The following is a 15858-nucleotide window of genomic DNA, read 5'->3' as shown; positions in this document are numbered from 1 at the left end:
TGTAAATTTCCCACTGCTGGGCTAAGGCCTCCTCTCCCGTTGAGGAGAAGGTATGGAGCATAGTCCACCACGCTGCTCCAATGCGGGTTGGTGGAATACACATGTGGCAGAATTTCGTTGAAATTAGACACATGCAGGTTTCCTCACGATGTTTTCCTTCACCGCCGAGCACGAGATGAATTATAAACACAAATTAAGCACATGAAAATTCAGTGGTGCCTGCCTGGGTTTGAACCCGAAATCATCGGTTAAGATGCACGCGTTCTAACCACTGGGCCATCTCGGCTCTCCTAAAATACCTATAATACCTGCCTAAAATACTTACTAAGATAAAATCAACGGATCAGTAACACTTAGGGAAAAGCCGTTATCAATGATCAAAAAGTAATCATAATTTGCATACTAGTATATAATAGACGTGATTGAAATTTCTCGTAATTAATAACATGCACGACATTCCAAACAGTAGCAATTTGCTTGCTCAACTGATTTTCAGATATGCCGATATTCTGACATGCACCAACTTGTGATCTTTTTGTATCGTCTTGCTTGATATTTTTCGTCATACCAAAAAATTATTTCCATGGTTTTCAAGTTATAGAAGTATTTTAAAATTTCCAAACCAGATTAAACCAGATAAAAATGGTTCACACCATTGAGTATCATAATCTCGTAATTTTATATATTTTGATGTCGGGACGACACCGACTAACGTACCAAGTCTTAATGAGTTATTATAGTTTATAGTATAGTAATTTCCTGTGCGAATTAAATAAGCAGTAATTTAGTTCGGACTTGATTTTATTATTGTACTTGAAGGCCAATAGGAACTTAAAACGGTTTTTACGAATAAAAAATAAAGGATGTTATAAATATATTAAAATTCAACGTAACTAACAACGCCTCGTATTTCCAAATCGATTCAGGCGTTTATTAAGTGATAACACACTAGGTAAATACATTTGCACGGTTGGATAATCAGACAAACTTATATAGTACAGGATCTGCATTCCAAGACTTCATTAAAATCATACTTTTAATATTAACAACGTAGCATGCAAATAAACCGCAGTGGCTACTCGTAGCTGATCTCACGCTTCAATGCGATGTGTAATAATTACTGTGAAAATTCTGTCCATTGTAGCATTCAATGATAAAAAGGATACAGTTAGGAATTTTTGTGTTCAACTGAATATTATTACGATTATTTTCCTATATAAACGAAATTTACTAGTTTTAACAGTTAATATACGGCCTTATTTTGTTGTATATGTAAACACGAATTTTTCTCTCTTTCTGTTATCATTGATTTTACATTTGTAAGAAGGAGAGACAGCATTGTTGAATTTATCATCCAACTATTTCAATTAAATATTAGTATGAAAAAATATTAAATTAACATCGATCGTATCATGGTCCAGTGACCGACCTAATGCGTCACGACCGGTTCCGGATAAAGGAAATCTTTGTTTCTGCATTTTATTCAAGACAAATGAATTGCCTCCTCGAAGGCTTTGTGCCAGTTTCGTGAACTGCTAGACAACTATATATAAGTATTTACCGATGACCGTTGCTAAAACTGGTTGTTTTTTTAATTCTATCACATCCGCTGTATTAAATCCTAATCTCAATCAAATAGATTTAGTAACATCAATTTATTAAGAGTTGACTAGTTTGGTAATTATCCTGTGTTATATGTTGCTAAGTTGTTCTAATACAAATTAAGAAAGCAATTCGAAAAAACTTGTACAAATTAACAAGATATGATTGTTGTGTTTGTTGTTGTTAATTTGCCGGTCGTATAATCTTTAGTATCATATAATATCCGGCTCCCGGTAATCGTAATTGCATCGCCAGTAGCGAGTCATAATTCACTCGGTTCGGAGAAACCGGAGATGTGCGCCGTCGAACACGATTGTCGAAATTTCGCACGTCTTTGAAATATCGCCTTAGTACCGTTATTGGACTACCTTTTGTTGTTTCTTGGTTACTTCTTTCTTACTTTTAGTTGAAATTATTTACTGATTACTTCTGTTCTTTTTTTTCGATGATTTTATTGACATTGTTCATTGTCCACCCAAAATGATATCTTACCGTAAACGGTACCTCTTTAAAATATATGATTTTCTAAAGTTATTGTAAAGGTTATTCATTAAAAAATATTTATCACACATTTTAAGTATATTACGAGTAATAGGAATATTTATAATCATAAAGGATACGCTATGGAACCTGCAGTTCAAGATGGCAGACAGGAAACACGAACAGGTGCGCCAGCCCAGAGCGACGCGCTCAGCCGTGCGTTAAGAGATGCCTTGCGCGCAATATGAGTGTAGGGTCTATCTACGTCATATTCCAAATGATATTTTAATTTAGAGCGTGATAATAACTTTTTCTTTCACCTCAGTCCTCAGCAAATCAATGTCAAGTTTTATGCCATAATTTGATGAAATATTATTGCTAAACCTAATTAGTGTGCGCCGTGGATTATGCATGCATGCATGAATAAATAGGTTAAGATACCTTAAGAGTCCCTTGTTTTTAAATAGCTCTGCTGAATTAGGCACTAAATTTGATGAAGATATATTTAATAATTTCGAATGTTTGTTCGCAATAACCTTTTCGCTGATGCTAAACATTCGTTATGTATCTTGAACCGGCTATCGAAAGTGTTCCATCCTATTAACTTCGCCGAGGGTGAAAGCAAAGGGCACTCCAAGCTAGAAAGTAAGATGATACACGATATTCACTTGCTAAAGATCTTATTTTACTGATATATTATAACTTAGAGTTACATCGCGTAACGCGTTAGCTTACTGTCTATAAGATGACAAATAGAACATTAAAACCAAAGATATATACTTTATTACTAATTATGATCTACTTCTTTTGAAACGTCGGCTTATTTATCTTCTCTGAACCTTCTAATTACTTGGACATCAACAATAACATCAGTTTCATCCAGTAAATCTTGGGTAGAAGATTGAATTGTCCATATAAGCTGTAATGAACGGGTCGGAAAAACACTTGAATTTTAAAAGTGCTTAGCTTGCAGTGAATGAATAAATCGTTAGGAAACCTGCATCTGTGATGAGACAGAGCTGGACTTGTAAAATGAGTCCTGAAGCATCACCAATTACATCAAGTTTCGGTGCTTTAGGCCTTCCATTATATCATTGTTCTTACTTTTCTTTATATAATGAACTCTTGCAAGATTCTGGTAGAGAATATTTATAAAATAACTGTTTAGCGAATTAAAAGCGCCCCACCCGCCGCTTTCGTTTCAGACCGTCATATTACGAAGCTTAATGTTTACCTCAGATTTTGTACTGGTTTTTATATTCAGTCAAATAATTGTTACTTCTAAAGCCATGTTGATGTCATAGCAATAAAATATTCATTCTCCGTTTTAACTTTTTAGTTTTGCATAAGAATTCGCTTCAGAATAAATTATTGGTTATATTATAGATACTGATTAGTTTAAAGAATTTTTTCTCGCAATCGTTTAAATTTTGCTGATAATAGAGCCCAAATTTGCTTGATATTTTTTTATTATAATAGCTCAATCTAGCTGTTTTAAATTACGGTTGTTCATAAAGAAAGAATAGAAATGTTTACTTTACGGGGTCTTAATTCGGATCTTTTTAGGACAATAGTATTCTATAGTGATTCCATTTTGTTAACGAAATCTCATTTATTTATCTTAAAATATAACAAGATGCGAGAAGCGTGCCAGAGAAAATCATGCCTTTTAATCTGCCCAAATATTTTTGAATAGATTTTCAGAACAGATAGATTTTGTCCATAATTTAAGATTTCTATTCAAACCTTAACTTAACCCAAGTTATGTTAGTAAATTAGCTGTCTTGTTTAAGTTATATTTATTATGAGTATTAATTTGTTATTTTATAAAAGAGTGCTGTTTTTGATTTTATCAAAAATAGAAAAGAGAGAATTAATGTGTATCAAAGTTTCAACCTAATATAACAATTTGATGTAACAATTGAATCGTTAATTAAACAAGTTAAGTTTAAGTCAAGAAATTCGAATTGAATCGTTTTACAACGTAATAAAATATTTACTCTTATAGTATAAAAATACGATCACATTAGAATATAAAGACAAAATTATTAGAAGGCTTTCAATAACAAGAGCAAAGAGATGCCGACTGTCATATCAGATTTCTGATGACGATAGACAACGAATATGTATACTTACTGTTCGAAATTTAAAGCATAACATTTTTAAACAGCAATAGCAAGTCCTGTTAGTCGATTTATTCGATATGTTAATCTCCTTCATTTCGCAATGGGATTATAAGATACGTTCTCTATGTCCCAACGTCATACCGTTACATTCCCTTTTACGGTATCCAAAGCGAACTCCTCGGAATGTTAGCAAAATCTTTACGTTCTCAGAAATGCTAACGCAACGCAACTGCGAGGCTTTTAATTTCCTAGAAGTACCTTATGGTTTAAACGCATGTAACGAACGGTAAAGAACTGCAGTTTTTTATGTTACAGACATACGAGTACATGCTGAAAATCAAAAATAAAAAATTAATAATTTAAAAAAAAATTCTCTATAAACTTTCGTGTCTATGCTGTTGATCGTGGAGTTCCTTTGTTGAGTCAATCCTGGATGAAGTATCAGTTCAGAACTACCAGAATATAACCAACATGTTACATTTCAAATGTGTGGAATGAATGAATGTGAGGAAGTCGTTCCGATTTGTCGTAAGATTTGATCTAAACAAACCAACAAAGATTGCAAGTCAATTACAAGAAAAGATTTATGAGATATTTTTCAAGTATAAGTCATATTTGCGGTAATTTAAATTGATTTTGTTAACTTGTGAATTTGGTTGTCCTAATTAAAAATCTATACTAATATATGGAGCGGTAACGGTAGGCGTGTACACTTTAATTCAGACGGTTGACAGCTTCCGTAGAAATCGTCAAGCGCTTCCGTTGAACCGGTTAATTGTAAACAGTTAACAGTTGATTAAGATTCAACTGTTTTATAAGAAGTTGTTAATCAAAGGATCATTTTATCGTTTATACTTAAATAAATTGGGTTTAGTTTGTGAGTAATATCAAATTCTTCACGGAAGTTGCTCTACCATTACTTAATATAATTACAAGATACATTTGAATAGGATGTTGTTTCTTAAATGGACAACGTCCATAGACATTGCTGCCAACTTACGTTACCATTTGCTCTTCATTCATAATTTAAGTAAACAAATAACACTTTATACTAAACATATAAATTTACGTACATAAACTTGTCGGTAACAAAATATTTGTATGACGGTCTAACTTTAAAGCCTGTTAATGACCTCGATGATCAAATACCATGATGTCAATATTTTCGATGACTTCATCGGCCGAATTCTCGTCGCTATTGATGAAATATTAAGATTATAATTCAACTCCTACTCCAAGAGCAGTCGTGATTTCGTTCACAGTCGATTACTGTGAAACAGTTCTATATTTAATTTTTAGTTCCATAATATTATATACCTCGTCAATATGGGTGTATAGGATAAACTTCCACTTATATTGTTTCTAGTTTAAGACTTTATGCTTATATTATTTATTTATTAGGATATTATCTCGTTATAGCACTACGAGGTAACTACGAGGAGACCGATGGTAAAAGAGGTTTTACTTGAATGTAAAAATTACCTCAAACTTCTAATGTCACGCTTTAGATTCAATGATGATAATTCTCAGTGACCGTCGAAACTTCAGTTATGAGCAACTATTACTTGTGATAGCAACAACAAAGTTGAGTATTTGACTGGCATCGCATAAATACCAACAGCGTAAAAGAATCTCATGGAAAAACCAGGATTTGTTGAGCTCCTTAAACACATTTCCAAGTTGTAGTCTTATTCGTTTAAAAGCATTGATTTTATTATCTCTAACGCAGTTTATCCAAAATTATTTATCTATTTTTTTATGGCATTGGTTGGCGGACGAGCATATGGGCTACCTTATGGTAAGTGGTCACCACCGCCCATAGACAAAGGCGCTGTAAGAAATATTAACCATTCCTTACATCACCTATGCGCCACCAACCTTGGGAACTAAGATGTTATGTCCCTTGTGCCTGTGATTACACTGGCTCACTCACCCTTCTACCCGGAACACAACAATACAGAGTACTGTTATTTGGCGGTAGAATAACTGATGAGTGGGTGGTACCTACCCAGACGGGCTTGCACGAAGCCCTACCACCAAGAAAATTAAATCTTCCTCTTGCCTTATAGTCATACAGATTAATCCAATACTATTTCTATACCATGATATTTGAAAGCACACTCTTCGTAATAAGATCCATGATATACTACAGAGTATAGCGTTTATACTTTTTGAGTGAAATTATTAGGATCGTGTCTTCCTTTCGTGAGCTCCACTCGTGATCCGATAACAGTCTCGACACGACCTAATGAGTCTTCTCGTGATCACGCCCTTTGAATAAACTGCTCTGTGCGAGTGATTTGTTAGGACTTAAACTGTTTGCTTTTCTAATAATTCCTTTTAAGGTTTCACTTCCATTGTACTCCCTTGGGGTTTCACAATTTGATTCTGGGTACAGTCGATAAGACAAGTGGATTTTAATTGTTAAAATTTAAACTTTTATAATTTATCGGTTGAATACCTGAATAATTATTATTTAATGTTTTTATTTAATTTTACATTTCTGTATCGTTCTGAATTTAATAGAACGCTTTCAATCCTTCAGATTTTAAATTAAAATTAAATGCATTCGTTTCGAGTTGTAGCGTGTCTTGCTGTCGTGTTTCTTTATTAAATCTTTGACCACGTGACACGTCAACATCTAACTTGTCTGGGCACGATGTAAATTTTATAAAATAATGTTTCGTCTGAAAACACATTTACGTCGGGCAAAATATGTAATAATTGTTGCATTTAATGTAACGTGTAATGTAAATCGAGCACTTTTTCCACTATATTTTCTGAACAGTTCCCTTATGAATGATAGAACGAACGAATGAGAAAAGTCGCTAATTTCCTGTTATCTGACTTTATCTGATGAAAGTGCTGTTTAAACGTGAATCTTTGTCGCTGTCACATAAAAGCTTTCTAAGATTCGTTTCAATTCTAATTAAAAACATTAAATGTAAGAAGATTATATTAAGATTGTAAAGTGGGAACGGGAACGAACGATTGTTCGTTTTATCTGTATATCATCTGTTACCGTCTTATTTATATGTGGTCATGTTTTTTTTTCGCTTGACTTAAGAGATAATTCATTTAAAATGGTCAAGGAATACCACTGAGATTCTTCTTCGGCAGCACATGATGTATCAAGGCAAAGCTATCGGCAGTCGAAAGACTTTTTACAAGTGCATTACTCTGCTGACCTTGTTGATGAATGATACGAACTATTGATCCAGGTAACTCAATTTTTATTTTGAATGACGATTTACTTAAAATAATGACTAGTAACGCCATCTATTAACAATAAAATGAAGTAACTGTTTTATTAAGATAAATATGAACACGCCTTTATAATTGTATCGAAGATATTTGTATAGGATACGTAATCTAACAAGTGTCTGCGCTATCCATATGGTTTGATGGCACGGGAACCGATATAAGTGAAACGAGATCAAATGCCTACAAACAATGACTAAGGCAAATATAGGTAATAACTTTATAAGGTACCTATCTCGGGATTGCCATAAAAAAATATATATAAAAAAAACTCAGTAGTTTTTAAAAGCCCGACTCAAGATTTAATCTAAGACTACACCATATCTACCATACCTATCAAAAATAAAAAACAAAAGTATATACCTAGAATAAATTAAAATTTTCACTTTTTTTTTTACTTTTGTTAGCGTGAAATTAAGTCTAGAAGATTTTAACGGAAAGTTGCGAGATGAAATCCGTTTCTCATGAGTTTTTTGGGTGATAAACTGTTAAAAGTTTATATTGTACTCATGGAAGGATACTCTTTTTCCTTTTTTATTATTTTAATTTTATTTATTAAAATTACATTAGTTTGTATAGTAGTATCTTTGACCTTATATCAGTTTGATGACGTCATTATGTAAATTCTGTAGGCTATATGGTGTCACGTTGAATAATTATACGTCTGATGGTAATTACATAATATTTATAAAAGAGTTTTCAGGTGTTTACAGTTTTTTATATGTGTGCGTGTGTGTACATAAAATTTACTATTCCGTGGTAGGATTTTAGTTATATAGGTTCTTTGTTTAAGACACTTCAAATGTTATTGAGTTGCGATGATTCAGGGGAATGGATACGTGGATTTAGACTGAATTTTGCGGGTTCAAATCAATTTTCACGTACGTAATTCGTACTCGGTGAAGTAAAATATCGTTAGAAAAACCGGGAAGCGTCCAATGTACAAATAAGTAATATATCTTCTTCGCTATAGAGGTGGTTTTTGCTCAGCAATGAAATTCAAAAGCTTTGACATTGTTTGTTGATTCTATAATAATCAAAACTAAAACTCATTAAAGACATTTGAAATTGAACCGGAGATTTATTTACCTGATACAAAGTTTATAAATGGACGGTTTATAACGGATATTTTTAAAAGGCAGTGGCGCCGGACCCGGTCCGCTATGTAGGTTAGTATTGAAAAACGCGACGATATTTCTCGATATGGACTGTTATTTATTAAATGCTGTTAAAATGGTTAGCTATATTGTCTATTTACCGCTACAATATATATATGTTATATGTTTTTAAATTAATGGCCATTCGCGACAACTTCACACCGGTTTTATCATCAATATTTAATTGACATCGATGACACATTTTAATGACATTATTAGTTAAGTTAGTTCTCTAGTTTTGTTTAAATAGATATAAAATGTAAGAAACAGCCTGTTAACTTCCCACTGCTGCTTCGTAGATACACGTGATAGATTTTTTTTCAACACGTCCAGGTTTACTCACCATGTTGTCCCTCACCGTCGAGCATGAGATTAATTGTAAATACAAGTGAAGCACATGAGTTCTGTGGTGTTTACCCCGGATTTGAACTCAGAATCATCGGTTAAGATTTACGTCTTGTAACAAATGTATCATCACGGTTCATTAGTCATTAATACACATATATATATAAAGATATGAATTAGGTAGGTATTACAAAAGGCATCCTCATCTTAGTACTGTGCGTACGAAATTATTTGAACCAAAAAATGAGAAAAGATTTCTCTAGACAACATTCATTTAATCGTGTAATCACATTAAGGGCTGTCAACAATCTTTTGCTAAGACTTACTTTAATAAAGACACCTATGAACCGTACTTGAACTATACTAAAATCTTCTCCGTAGGAGTAAAATGGATCAGGCAAAAAATTAAACGTGTCTGTTTAGATAATCAGATTTCGCTTCGTTAAGTTTATATTAAATAGTTGAACACACTTTTAAAATTTATTATTTTCATGATCTATTTTTAAAAGAGTTGACAACCTTATTCGTCTATAAAGATTAGCAGATTCTCATACAATAAGTAATTTAATTATGAAGTACCTATATAACCTCTTTCGTATTGTGTTCTATCATTTATAAATTGACAGCCCTAATTGTATCTATTAAGATTAACAGATTACCATACAAGAACTAATAGAATGAGAATCTTCAGAGTAATATCCGATCAATATTTCACAGTCGAGAAACGTATTGTTCGCGGTTTTCTTTTCTCATCTTATAACCGCAACATGAATTCTTTATCTGCGAGCAGTTTAAAGGATTTTGACCTCTACGTATTTGGAATACACGTTTATTAAAATGCAAATTTATCTAATCTCGTCTCGTTCCGATGCTTCGTGTAGTCGTAATAAGAAAACAATAGATACCATTTTGTAATAATGATTATAGGTTGGATTACAGTGTGCTTATATTTAATAATATGTCATTAAATACTTCGATTTTTTACATTCTAACATAGAATATAATTGTGCTACAGATTCCAGATGTATTAAAAAATCGACGTCGTATAAATTCTACAGAAGTTTTTGACTAACTTTGCTTTGAAATATATTATACATTTGAATAATAATTTGCTTATATTTCATACAGCATTACAGCCTTTACAGGAGCGTTATGGAATAAGCTCCAAATCGCCTCCTCAAAGGGAGAGGATTCCGTAACGCAGTAGTGAGATATTTACTTTTACAAATTTATACAGGTTGCAAAGACTTATTGACAATTATATCAACATATACAATGATCCATAACACAGGTTATTTAATTAGCCTAGCTAGGATAGCCAGTACTTGATCTGTGTTTCGTTTGATGACTATGTCATTATACACTGAGACTTATTGTTCTAGATCAATCATGTAATTGTTTATAAAGATTGTTTCTTTTTTGTAGAATAAATAATATTATTATTATTTTTGTATTTAAAAATTTACACATCATTCAAAATATCGAGTAAAATTATCTTTACGAATCGATTACTTACATGAATTTAATAACATCGACATTGACATTTTTTTATTAACAGTGTCAGTCCATACTAAGACTAGTTTGTATCGAATATCACATAAGTACAAGAGGCGTATGTTACAATAAAAACGAACCAAGCGTCTAAGTTAAGACCCTGACACCGCATTGATGACATCATGTACTTACTTCGGCGCTACCCGCCCACGCTGAACGACTCATTGGAAACCACCACCGACCTTATCCCCATCGAAATTAAGCTCAAATTCCCGCGAACCAGCATCAAAATTAATATTGCGAAAGGTTCTGTACTCTAATACTCGTTTTGCGTTAAAATATAACATGCAATAAATCGGGTGAATAAATAAGAAGAACACAAAGATGTTGATTTACGCAGCCGCTGTGATGATGAAGTTTATTTTGCAATTGTAATTCAAGCTACTTAACGAATGCGAACATTTACAAGAGACTTTTCTTGCACATAAATCGATATTATATATCGATAAATCGACGTCAGCAATCACAGATATTTAATTTGATATTTACAGCAAAAAGCGCGGTCTTAACCCAAGATTAACCTTAGTTTATACGTGCCTAATTTTTTAGTTTATAATTAATTTCGTGGTCGCAGGTGAAGGGAAACATCGTGAGGAAACCTACAAGTGTTAGATGAAAATCTGCCTAATATTGACACAGAAATAATGTTATATTGTAATGTGAAGAGTTAGCTATACAGTTACAGTGCGTTGTTAAAATTAGAAGCAATCGTTATATTGTTTAATTGTGTTTAATTAAAGATGAATCGTAAATTAAATTTACATAACACACGCCGTTACATTGATACTGATTTGATTTCAAATTGAAATTAGAAGTCAATATCTTGCGACGAATCTACCGTGACTTTTTTCACTAGGCCATTTCCTCGTTAATTTCTTATAATAATTACATCTGTAACGTCTCATTCCGTACGAATATCATTATTGTCTCAGGGAGAAAGTACAAATGTATGGAATTAATCGGCTGTTACGGTTTTCATTGATTTTCCTACGATTATATCAAGCGTAACATCCTTCGTGTTACTTTCGTTTGCATCATAACAAGCTTGAAGTCTTTCATCTAGTTATTCTATTTCTCCTTCAAATTCTTTAACTCCTAACAAATAAACACAATTCTCGAAATAATCTTGATACATTTCGAAATGTCTATTTCAAAACAACTATCTGATATATGATTACATTTGAAATGTTTCAAAAATATTCTCATAGTATTTGCAATTATGGTTATTTTTTTATCGTCGTTAAGATTTATTATTGTTTTTTTAATCGAGTATAGTTAAATAGCTTCAGATGATGGAGATTGATGATTGAAAGAATGCTGTGGCTATTAGCGAAGGGGCAATTAGATACAAATATTATTTTAATATTATATGTCTGTATAATCGTTACTTTTGTGTTGCAACTGTCTTGTTGGTTCAGTGGACTTCGGGTTGAGACAGTAAAATATTATAGGGTGCGGTTTTTAGCAGCAACTTGGAGTTTCGCAGTGATTTCACTCCCATGCCTTGTGCAAATAAAGCTTAATTCAGTAAATATCCTAACAGATTGTTAGAATAAGGGAATAGAAAATGTATTTATATTTTCGCACACACTTGGGCACTAAGATATTTGGCTTAAGAATGGCCGCCTTGCGCGATTTTTTTTCTATTTTAAGTTGTTTTTCCATCCAAACCCTTGGTTTCCCGAGAGCGACTAAGTATATTTTTGTTGTGCATCTATAAATATAGCTTTAAGACGCTCAACCACCTTCATTGCACCCAGAAAAAAATATTCCCAAAGGATTGGCAGTCTTCCTAAAAGTTTGCTAAATCCTTTTTCACGCATTTATCATGGGTTGATGATAAATGGATTGAAATATGTGATAATATTTATAGTCATGTGTGATATTTCTATTCATTAAAATAACGCCATCAGCCTTTACGAAATATCGTATATCATTAATTTATCTAGCATTGAATTTGTTCACGATGCAACACTAGAGCAATGCACATATGTATATAATCGTTATGTCATGTCTAATAAATGCAGTAACAATTGAAAATCATGTTTCGTTTTCTTTAATTGGAATTTATCATTAAATTCTAATTAAAATGAATGATAGATCTAATGCGATAGTAACAAATCATAAAATAATTGTCATGAGCCACTGATGCCATCAACGTCTTCGTAAGCATCATTGTATTTTTTTTCATCTCTCGTTTTGTTTTTTTTTAATTTAGAATAACATAATGAATGACTAAATTTGTTGCTTAAAATTTTACTTATGTATAAAATTGTAAACATTACTAATTATAAAGACTTATAATGCTCTTTCGCTTTCTTTCCCGTCAATGCCGTTAAAAAAGATTGCAAGTATCGTAAAGACTACAGATACCTTTTTTTTAAATAGAAGTCTTCGTCGCATTAAAACGTTTCGATAGTTCATTCTTAAATGGTCATTATGTTTTACGTATATTATTAAGTATTAGTATTGATTTATTAAGTATTTTGTGGAATTTTCGAGAAGAAAAATCTGTACCATGAACTCTGTATAGTCCTTGTTTGCGTATACGTTTGGCTGCATAGCTTTGAACTAATATTGTTCCCCAAATGGACTTGCAATCGGTCTTCATCTAAATAAGTGGATTTGCTAACAAACGTTATAATTTATACTCGTCAGTTGGAATGCTGATCATGTCATTTGAGATAACAATCTGTCAACTCATTACGATCGTCCAATTAAAAATGAGATAATGATTATGATCATTATTCCATAATAAATTTTATAACTTAAATATTAAAAGCAATTACCTCGTGACGTCTTCAAAATTCGACTATTAATTGAACTATGCTGAGAAATTAGAACTCAAAACTCAACTCAACAATTACCTTTTAATTTCAAAACAATATTCTATTGAATTAATTGATTTGATTGTAAACTTTAACTGCTCTTAGAATAAAGGCCATATGAATAACTATTTTATTGTTACATAGGACGTTTTGACTAAATTCAATTTCTTAGTTGAGTTATATTTCGGAGCTGATGTACATTTTAAAATCACCCAAGTTTCTCTTCTAGCATAGAGGATTGAAGTATGTTCGAGGTTTATTATTTTTTATTAAACTTGGTGTAAGTTTATAGCATAGACCTGTATTACTGTACTTCCTCATACTAGTTTAAAATTGTTCCTGGATTCGTTCCAAGCGCCAGTTATTCAGGACCTGCCGAGAAATCTCCAAGACGTTGACATTTTCAAATTAAAAACGGTTCATATCATATAGTAAACTTTACCTAACATCAAATTAAAAAAAAAAATCTAAATATTCTTTATTTAAATAGAATCATTAAAGAACTTTTGATTCGTCATGTTACATTATTGAATGAAAGTAAAGCTAGCACTGATACAATCTAAGAGATTTCATCTTAAAATGTGTTACGTCATTATGTCATATTTGTGGAAGGAAGGGGAGGGCTTGTATTTTGTTAATTTGCAGTTTTTGTATATGGCAATGAATTGCTGTTTGTGATATATTACATCAAAATCAAAATATACATTATTAAAGACACTTTTATGAGCACTATTGAATCTTGATTTAAAAGAATGAATTAAATTCATTAAAATCAAGTGAACAATTAAGAAAGTCACTTGTCACCCTTTTCTGAATAAACTGAAATCGTTTTACTCTTCTTTTAATTCCGTACCTACAGTGAGAGTTTCGATTTAAGCAGGGCATCATCCAGTGTATATTAAGAACAGGCGTATTTGAATCAGTGAATCACACCACCGACCGTTACTTTGAACCCGAAGATAGATCGCTGGGCGTTAGGTCTACTTAATGACCGCAAAGTAATTTAGCTTCGAATACAAATTATTCATTATATATTTAAACAAGTTCATTTGAAGTAGATTTTGCAACGTGATTTTTTTTATTGTGACTCATTCATTTTGAATTTTTAAAAAAATAGTTGTCGCCCGCGGCTTCGCTTGCGTTTTAGGGGTTGGTTGTCATGTGTTAGGTAAAAAAGTAGCGTATACCCTTCCTTGGGGTTGAAGTTTGCTTCATACCAAATTTCGTCAAATTCGGTTCATTGGTTTGGCAGTGAAAGAGCGACAGACAGACAGAGTTACTTTCACATATATAATATTTGTATAGTATAGAATGTATGAATAAGTAAGGCATACATTAAAGTGCAATATTATACCTAAAGATAGAGCTTGGGAGTTTGTAAGCGTACATTTTCATACAGGAAACCAAAAATTTTATTGTATATGATTATAACATAGGTACGTATGTTTCTTGCCGATTCCTTACGATTGAATCAACGTACCGAACTAGTGGTGGCTTTACACTAAATATAGGTTTTTTTTTTAATTGTTCATCGTCTAAGGCTTAAGTAAATAATATGGTATGGTAATTGTACATATGAAGTAGTAAAGAGGAAATTTTGACGTTAATTTTTAAATAACAAGTAACTACTAGTTAGAACTGGTTTGCACTAGTTATATAGGTACAAAGATTTTTTAAACGATCTTTAACCTTGTTGTTTCAAGTTTAAAGTTCATTTTTCTTTAACACGTAAAATTGAATTATACTATTGTTAATTGTAATACAGGACAGCTTAATTGGATCCTTTCTCAGGCTTTAGTTGATAATACTATCTGCTTAATAGATATATTGTTTTAATGTTGTCTTAGATTACTTTTCTATATACGTGATTTGTTGCTATTTATATGTATGAACGTGAAATTTCAAAGAGTGATATGCAATATTGACTTTAATGATTATTACACTTAAAGGACACACGTATCACAATTCCGTATTCACCGTAAGTCAATTTATGTCATTTCACGAGTGAGATGCGACGAGACTTTTTTTTAATTTGCTTTTTTTTTATTTCTTCTTAAATCCATTGAGTCGTAATAGCCATATTTACATTAAAAGAAGTAAGGAAATCATTAATAATTTCGATTGTGATGCTGTCTGTACATAAAACCACGCATTCACATCAAAATTTAAGCCTATTTAATAATTAAATTTAATAAGAGAAACTCTGTATGTTTAGTCTGTTTAGTGGTCACATCAGACTATATTACTCGAAAATTTGAATTGAAAATACTAAAGATTTTTACCACACATTGAAACAAAAAAACGCAGTTCTTTTGTAAGTTTTTACACGGGGCTAATCACTGCGTAGTCTATTTAAGTATAATTAAACTATCGTGGGTGAGAATGATATCCACACCATTACTGTTAGTGAACAAAACAACACCCGTAGGTACTGAAGGAAATATATATCTTAATGCTTTTGATAATCTCTTGATTGTACACGGATCTCACAAGCACAATTTTAAT

At 32.1% G+C, this 15858-nt stretch overlaps 1 protein-coding gene across 27 annotated transcripts in view; it reads left to right on the top strand.

The window, feature by feature from the left end:
- LOC113401796 (dystonin) overlaps nucleotides 1–15858 on the top strand; it is a 265057-nt gene that overhangs the window by 151823 nt on the left and 97376 nt on the right. The window lies entirely within an intron of this gene.

Source organism: Vanessa tameamea, chromosome 25, assembly GCF_037043105.1.
Source record: "Vanessa tameamea isolate UH-Manoa-2023 chromosome 25, ilVanTame1 primary haplotype, whole genome shotgun sequence".
Taxonomy (NCBI): Eukaryota; Metazoa; Arthropoda; class Insecta; order Lepidoptera; family Nymphalidae; genus Vanessa; species Vanessa tameamea.
The sequence above is the reverse complement of the archived record's forward strand: the minus strand, read 5'-3'. Positions and strand labels throughout refer to the sequence as shown.